The following is an 8,307-nucleotide window of genomic DNA, read 5'->3' as shown; positions in this document are numbered from 1 at the left end:
TCTTGAAGTTTTCTTAATACTAAATCCTGTACCAACTCCCAAATCCTAAAGAGGAAGGGTAGTTCCCCCCCTTTTCTCCGCTTCTTTCCTCACCTCGCAGAAGTTTTCTTGAAGTTTCTTCTTTCCTCGGGAAGAAGAGGAATGGATTCTTCTATTCTCCTTCTCCGATCTCACTGATTGCTGATGCCACTTCTTCGCTGTTCCTTGAGAAGAGAGTAGAGAGTTTCAAAGATCTCTCTTATTTTTCACCACCTCCATAGTCGCCCAGCGGTGAAGAACACTGGCTGCAGAGAGGAAGAAGAGAGCACCGTAGAACTGTGGATCTTGAAAGCAAAGATCCCCCTTCCTATCTCTGTCGCCTGAAGAAGAACAGAAGGGAGAAGCCTCTTTTCTTTGTTCGATGCAGAAGTTTTCTTGAAGTTTCTTGAAATTTTCTTGATACTAAATCCTGTACCAATCTAAGGTGCATTCAAGTGAGACTAGCTTCAATCAAGGAGGGGCAAATTGATTAAAGAAGGAGAAATAGGACATTAGGCCGGAGTGAACATGTTAGAAGATTGGACGTCGGGCCGGAGGATCGGTCGACGTGTCGACAGAAGGCTCATGCCATGAATTCGAGCATCAGGCCGAAAGATCAGACATTGCACTAAAGAGATAAGAAGTTGCGGGAGTCAACATACTGATTTGGCAATACGCCGAAGGATAGGAAGAGCACCGGATGAACCAATGACATGCTGGACAAATGATTCATGCTTTGTAATCATTTGCCTAAGATTGAAGTAGTTTAGGGGGCTAATTGAGTTAGCTTTTGGTGTAATCATATAACTCAATTAGTAGCCAATTGGGCCTTAATTGAGACTAATTTGGGCTCATTGGGAGGCTCATTCAGTGACCCAAAAGTTAGGTCAGGCGATGGTATTGTAAGAACAGGCGGTCGAACCACTTGTGAGTTGGAAAACTCAAAAAACTCGGTCTCCGAGGTTGTCAGGTGGTGGTGATAGGGGTAGTTAATTAATTTGACATAACACCCCGGATTCAACGTAACACACCCCCCCGCGACGAAGGTCTTGTGCGGCGCACTGCCCCAGAACGAGCATTAACAACGATATGACACACGCCCATATCGAACGTACCCAAACGACCCCCCCGACGGAACCCCCATCATCGGCCAGGACAGGGGGAGGCGTTGACTGACACCCCCCATACCCTGCGGCAGTTCGGCCATCCACGCAACGACCACGACAGCGCAGTTCGACCCTCCACGCAACGACCATGACAGCGACAGACGCTATCAGAGGTACGAGCCCTGCCCTGGCAGTATGGCACGTCAGGTAACATCAAACCCGCTTATAAATACCCCCTGATTCCTAACGAAGAGGGGGGGCTCTCTCACTCAACACTCCACTCCACATCAATAACTCGATCGTCGGAGGGGTCGGGCTGAGCTACCGACCCGACCTGTGTGCAGGCACGCGACCGTAGCTGAGCCCTCTCGGCATGGCGGAGCTTCCCAGCCGGGCCCACTGCGTCCGCCATCTCAGGAACCCAAGGAGGAACCACGTCTGAACCTAGCCATTTGGAGCCTTGAACCAGCCGCGTCGACCTCGAGGTCACGGCTAAAAAGTTACTTACCGTAACAGATTGGCGCTAGAAGGAGGGCCCCAAATGTCAGGTAACCAACGAATCCACCTCGGTGAGTCCTCAACCGCTGGGCTCCCCGCCTCGGGGGAACTCCCCCCACAGGACGAAGCTCGCGACGAACGCCCCGCAACGGTGTCGGAACGCTACTGGCAACTATTCAATGACCCAGGCTTGTCGCCTCCCGACGGCGCACCCATCGGCCCGTCGTCGGTATCGCCCGAAGCTTTTCACGACCTCGCCCACCAAGTCCGGACCCTGACCAGCATGGTCCAGACCATCATCCCGCTTGTCTCCCAACGGACCCCTCCGCAAGTGACCCGGCCCTCGCCGCAACGGGAGACCCCTGTCCAGACTCACGCACCACTCCCTGAACCCCCCGTCTCACCTCAAAACCCCGCAGCTCGGCCGGGGAGCCGAGAAGCAGAAGATACGGCGAGCCGACCCGAGCCCGAGGCTCCGACCGCCGACTCGACTAATGCCCTACGAGCTCAGCTACGCCTCGTCAGTCAAAGGCTTGACGAGGTACAACAGGAAGTCCGCAAGTCAAAGGGAGAGCTCGGGGTGGACGGACGCCAGGGATCTCCGTTCACCCCCGAGATACAAGATCAGGCGATCCCGTCGCACTTCCGCCTTCCCACTCTGGATGCGTATGACGGCGCCGCCGACCCGACAGACCACGTAGCCGCTTTTCGCGCCCAGATGGCGCTATTCGGGACTTCTGACGCCCTGATGTGCAGAGCATTCCCAACAACTCTGCGGGGACCGGCCCGCACCTGGTACAGCGGCCTGAAACCAGGGACCGTCGCCTCCTTCGACCAGCTCGCCAAGGATTTTGAGCATAACTTCCTAGCGTACGCCCGGCCTAAGCCGTCCATGGCATTGCTCCTCGGGCTCAACCAGAAGGAGGACGAGCCCCTCTCCCATTTTGTGAACCGATTCACGACCCAAATCCGTGGATTGTCGGATGCTCACCCCTCTTTCTTGATGCAGGCATTCATGACAGGCCTGCGACCCTCCAGGTTCTTCTGGTCGCTCATGGAGCGACCCCCCGTCGCGGTCCCCGAGATGCTCCAGCGTGCCAGTCAGTTTATCGCCGCAGAAACTTGGATGGCTGGAAGACGGGAGGAACACAAAAAGGTCAAGACAGAACCGCCCCGACAGCAACAACCCACCGCCTCCCGGCGAAAGTTGGATAGACCTGACCCGAGGCCTCCTCTTCCCGCCTTGAATTCGTCCCGGACTGAAATATTCCTGCACGAGAAGGGGAAGGGGCTGCTCAAGGACCCTCGCCCGATGAGGAACCCGCGGGAGCTCGCAGACCGATCAAGATATTGCCGATTTCATCGGTAGCACGGGCACGACACTGAGCAATGCTACGAGTTGAAGAGGCAACTCGAAGAGCTCATCCTCAAAGGATACCTCGGCCAGTACCTCCGGCCAAACAAAGAGCAGTCGCCTCGCCTAGAGGGCCCCATCAAGCTGCATATCGATGTGATAGCCGGGGGCCACGCATCAGGAGGCTCCACGTCAGGCAGGAAGGCGTACGCCCGAGCTGCCCCCGACGAAGCCTCAGGGCACGAGCCGGAGCCCGAGATTACCTTCCCGACCGGAGCAGCCGAGCGACCCGACCACGACGACGCCTTGGTAATATCCGCCAGGGTAGCCAACGCGCAGATGAGGAGGATCATGGTCGACACAGGGAGCTCGGCCGACATACTCTACTTCGACGCCTTTCAGAAGCTGGGCTTGGCCACGGAGAACCTGAGCCCGATGCGCTCGGCGCTCACCAGTTTCACGGGAGATTCAATATCCCGCCTGGGGGCCATTACTTTGCCCTTGACTCTAGGGACCCCGCCGAAGTCGAAAACGGTGATGACCACTTTCCTGGTGGTTGACCTCCCTACCGCCTATAACGCCATACTCGGCCGGCCGACCCTCAACAAGGTCAGAGCGGTTGTCTCGACCTACTACCAGACCATTAAATTCCTGACTCACGATGGGGTCGGGGAAGCTACGGGAAGCCCCCGAGAGTCCAGGCGGTGTGTTAGGACTCTAGCTAGGAGAGTCCTAATTGAGAGGGAAATTCATGTAAAACTATTAGGACTTTAGTTAGGAGAGTCCTAATTGAGAGTGACATTCTGCTAGGACTCTAGCTAGGAGAGTCTTAATTAAGAGGGACATTCATGTAGGAGGTTTTTTCTTAGAGAAGAATTAGGAGTTGTAAGGGAATAGGAGTCTTGAGTAGGAGTTCTATTAGGAGTTGGTTAGAAGTAAGAGTCTTAAGTATGAGTCATATTAGGAGTTAAGGTTTAGAAGCCCTATAAATAGCCATATATTTCTCGTCTTTTCTGAAGCAATAGATGAATCTTTTCTGCAGCCTTTGAGCAGCAACTTGGAGGGAGGAACCCCTATAGAGTTCCAAGGAGGCCGATCCCCTAAAGAGATCAACCCCAAGTTTAGAATCTGCAAGGGTTCTAACACCTGGTATCAGAGTAGCGTTCTTGGCGTCTCGCTGCCCTTCCACAGCCATCCATCAACCCTCTACAACCATCCAAAGCAATTCCCACAATTGCTTAAAAGATCATCGTAGAATTCTGCCATCATCTCCACCACCACGGATCATCCTTTGATATCCCCGTGAATTAAATGGTTGACAACATTAGGTGATTTTCTTGGAATTTTATGAAACTAATTATGAAATTTTACAGTAAGGAGAAACAGGTGATACTGCACGGGAAACGTGGGGGCGACGTAACGATGATTTGCACAGAACAAATGAAGAAGGTTTTGCATAAAGCATGCAGTGGCTTTTTTGTACAGCTTGAGCAGCAAACTAAGGGAGAGCCAACAAAATTGGAAGATCCAAATATACTTCCTTTGCTTGCTGAATTTTCAGATATATTAGACGAACTACGCAACCTACCTCTTACCCGTCGGCATGATCATTGTATAACGATTCTTCCAGGCCAATCTCCAGCAAATGCTCAGCCATATCAGTATCCACATCTCCAGAAGGATGAAATAGAAAGGATTGTAAAAGAGATGCTCAAAACAGGAGTTATTCAGCCAATGTTGTAGCCCCTACTCTTCACCGGTGCTCCTCATACGAAAGAAGGATGGAATATGACGATTATGTGTTGATTATCGAACTCCCAATGGCATAACCATCAAGGATAAATACCCTATTCCAGTAGTAGATGAGTTGCAAGATGAAAGAGAGCACAAATCTTCACAAAGCTGGACCTTCGATCCGGGTATCATCAAATACGAGTATGCGAAGAAGACATACCGAAAACCACCTTTTGAACACACAATAACCACTATGAATTTTTGCTTTCTTCAAAAGAAGGTGGAATATCTTGGGCATATCATATCAGAGGAAGGTGTGGCAGTAGACCCCTTCAAAATTGGAGCAATGCAAAATTGGCTGACCCCGAGGAACATAAAATTGCTACATGGCTTTCTAGGTTTAACAGGCTACTACTGTAAGTTCGTGAAAAACTATGGAGAGATCAGTGCACCACTTACTTCCTTTTTGAAAAAAGATGTCTTCCAATGGTCGGACAGAGCCTCCGTTGCCTTCGACAAACTTAAGGCAGCCATGACGACGACGCCGGTGCTAACACTACTAGATTTCAACCGACCCTTCATTATTGAGGCCGACGCATCTGGAGTCAGAATTGGAGCAATTCTCATGCAAGATGGTCGACCACTCGCATACACTTGCAAGGCATTATCTCCCTCCCATCAAAATAAGTCAACATATGATAAGGAGATGCTCGCCATTGTGCGCGCAGCAACGAGGTGGAGACCCTACTTGATTGATCGACGATTTCAAATTAAAACCGACCATAAAAGCCTCAAGTACTTTTTGGAGCGAAAGATATCATCCCCTAAGCAGCAAAACTGGGTAACAAAACTTCTTGGATTTGATTATGAAATAACTTACAAAAAGGGGAAAGAGAATGTTCTTGTAGATGCGCTTTCGCAGCTACCCAAGCAAGCTGAAGTTTTGGCCATTTCACTTCCGACCAGCGACTTCCTTGAGGATATTATGATGGAATGGCAGGAAGATTCAGAGACTAGTAAGATTATAAAAAAATTGGAGGAAGCACCAAGCTCCGTAGCTCATTACAATTGGGACTCAAAAGAATTACACTATAAGAGTACTAAATTGAAAAGGAGTATGGCATATCACTCACAAACCGATGGCCAGACAGAAGTTGTAAATAGGTGCTTGGAGATAGCCCAAAGTCACCCACCAAATATGACTACCCAAAGAGGACTTCAGACTCAGCCACGTGACATTATTGATCGACGGATTATGACTCGACGACGACGATCCACTACTGAATTGCTAATACAGTGGGCAAACCAACTAACAGAAGATGCCACTTTGGAGAACTATGATGACTTGAAGATCAAATTCCCAAAATTCATGAATCGTCAGCCTCGAGGACAAGGCTGATTTGAAGAGGACGGGTTTGTTAGGACTCTAGCTAGGAGAGTCCTAATTGAGAGGGACATTCATGTAAAATTGTTAGGACTTTAGCTAGGAGAGTCCTAATTGAGAGGGACATTCTGCTAGGACTCTAGCTAGGAGAGTCCTAATTGAGAGGGACATTCATGTAGGAGGTTTTTTCTTAGAGAAGAATTAGGAGTTGTAAGGGAATAGGAGTCTTGAGTAGGAGTTCTATTAGGAGTTGGTTAGAAGTAAGAGTCTTAAGTAGGAGTCATATTAGGAGTTAGGGTTTAGAAGCCCTATAAATAGCCATGTATTCCTCCTCTTTTCTGAAGCAATAGATGAATCTTTTTTGCAGCCTTTGAGCAGCAACTTGGAGGGAGGAACCCCTATAGAGTTCCAAGGAGGCCGATCCCCTAAAGAGATCAACCCCAAGTTTAGAATCCGCAAGGGTTCTAACACGGTGCTACCTTACCGCCGTATCATTGGGCAAGAAAGCCAGGACCGAGTCACCCCTGACAGATCCGCGGGAAACAAAAAAACTGACTCCTCATCCCGAGCCGAGGGGGTCCACCGTTGACATTCCTTTGATGGAAGCCCGACCAGACCAGACCGTGAAGATCGGATCGGAACTACCAGAGCAGGAACGGGAGCAGCTCGTCGGTCTCCTACGGGAAAATGCCGACGTCTTCGCCTGGTCCCCATCGAACATGACGGGCGTCAACCCCGAGATCGCGGAGCACCACCTCAACATCCCCCCTGACGCTCGCCCCGTGAAACAAAAGGCCCGGCGCCAGGCCCCTGACCGACAACATGCAATACAAGAAGAGGTGGACCGGCTCCTGGCCGCGGGCTTCATAGAAGAAACCAAATATCCTCGGTGGTTGTCCAATGTAGTCCTCGTGAAGAAACACAACGGAAGCTGGAGGATGTGTTTTGACTACACCAGTCTCAATGACGCGTGCCCTAAAGACTGCTACCCCCTCCCGAAGATCGACCAGCTGGTCGACGCAACGGCCGGTCACGCGCGACTCTCTTTTATGGACGCCTACTCAAGGTACAACCAGATCAGGATGGCGCCCGGAGACAGAGAGCACACGACCTTCCTTACCAATCAAGGCGTGTACTTCTACAAAGTCATGCTGTTCGGGCTAAAAAATGCTGGGGCCACATACCAGAGAACGGTAAACAAGATGTTCGCCCATCAAATAGGAAGAAACATGGAAGTCTACGTAGACGACATGATCGTAAAAAGCCAAGAGGCCAGAACACACCTTGCCGACCTGGCCGAGGCCTTCGCCACGCTACGCAAGTTCGGCATGCGGCTCAACCCCACAAAGTGCGCTTTCGGCGTCACCTCTGGGAAGTTCCTCGGGTTCATCGTGCACGAGAGAGGAATCGACGCTAACCCAGAGAAGGTCCAAGCTATAATCAATATGCAGTCTCCCCGGACGGTTAAAGACCTACAGCGACTTAACGGAAGACTTGTCGCTCTATCTCACTTCCTCGCCCGATCGGGCGATCGCTGCCTCCCATTCTTCAAGGCACTCAAAAGCCCGAAGAGCTTCCAGTGGACGTCAGAATGCGAGGAAGATTTCAAACAAATAAAACAGCACATGGCCAGCCTCCCCCGGCTCGCCTCCGTCTCTCCGGGCGAGAAGCTAGGCCTCTACTTGGCGGCCTCCCAGCATGGAGTCAGCTCCGTCCTGATCAAAGAAAGCTCCGGCCAACAACTCCCGATCTACTACGTCAGCCACGTCCTAAGTGGACCTGAGGAGCGTTACCCGCCGATAGAGAAACTCGCGCTCGCCCTAGTGCTCTCAGCTCGGAAGTTGCGCCCCTACTTCCAGGCACACCCGGTGGAGGTCATCACCGACCAACCCCTTCGGCAGGTCTTAACAAAATTTGATGTTGCAGGGCGGCTCCTCAAATGGGCGGTGGAGCTCGGCGAACATGACATAAGCTACTCGCCCAGGACCGCCATCAAGGCCCAGGTGGTAGCCGACTTCATTGCGGAGCTAACGCAGCTGGAGGACGTAGATCTCTAGCAGGCTCCCGAAGCTTGGACCCTACACGTCGACGGCTCGGCCAACCCAAAGGGCGCCGGCGCAGGACTAGTCCTCCTCACCCCCGATGGACGCTCGTTCGAGCGATCCCTTCGCTTCGGATTCAAAGCCACCAACAACGAGGCGGAGTACGAGGCG

The sequence above is a fragment of the Musa acuminata genome, chromosome BXJ3-8 (genome assembly GCF_036884655.1).
Source record: "Musa acuminata AAA Group cultivar baxijiao chromosome BXJ3-8, Cavendish_Baxijiao_AAA, whole genome shotgun sequence".
Classification (NCBI taxonomy): Eukaryota; Viridiplantae; Streptophyta; class Magnoliopsida; order Zingiberales; family Musaceae; genus Musa; species Musa acuminata.
The sequence above is the reverse complement of the archived record's forward strand: the minus strand, read 5'-3'. Positions refer to the sequence as shown.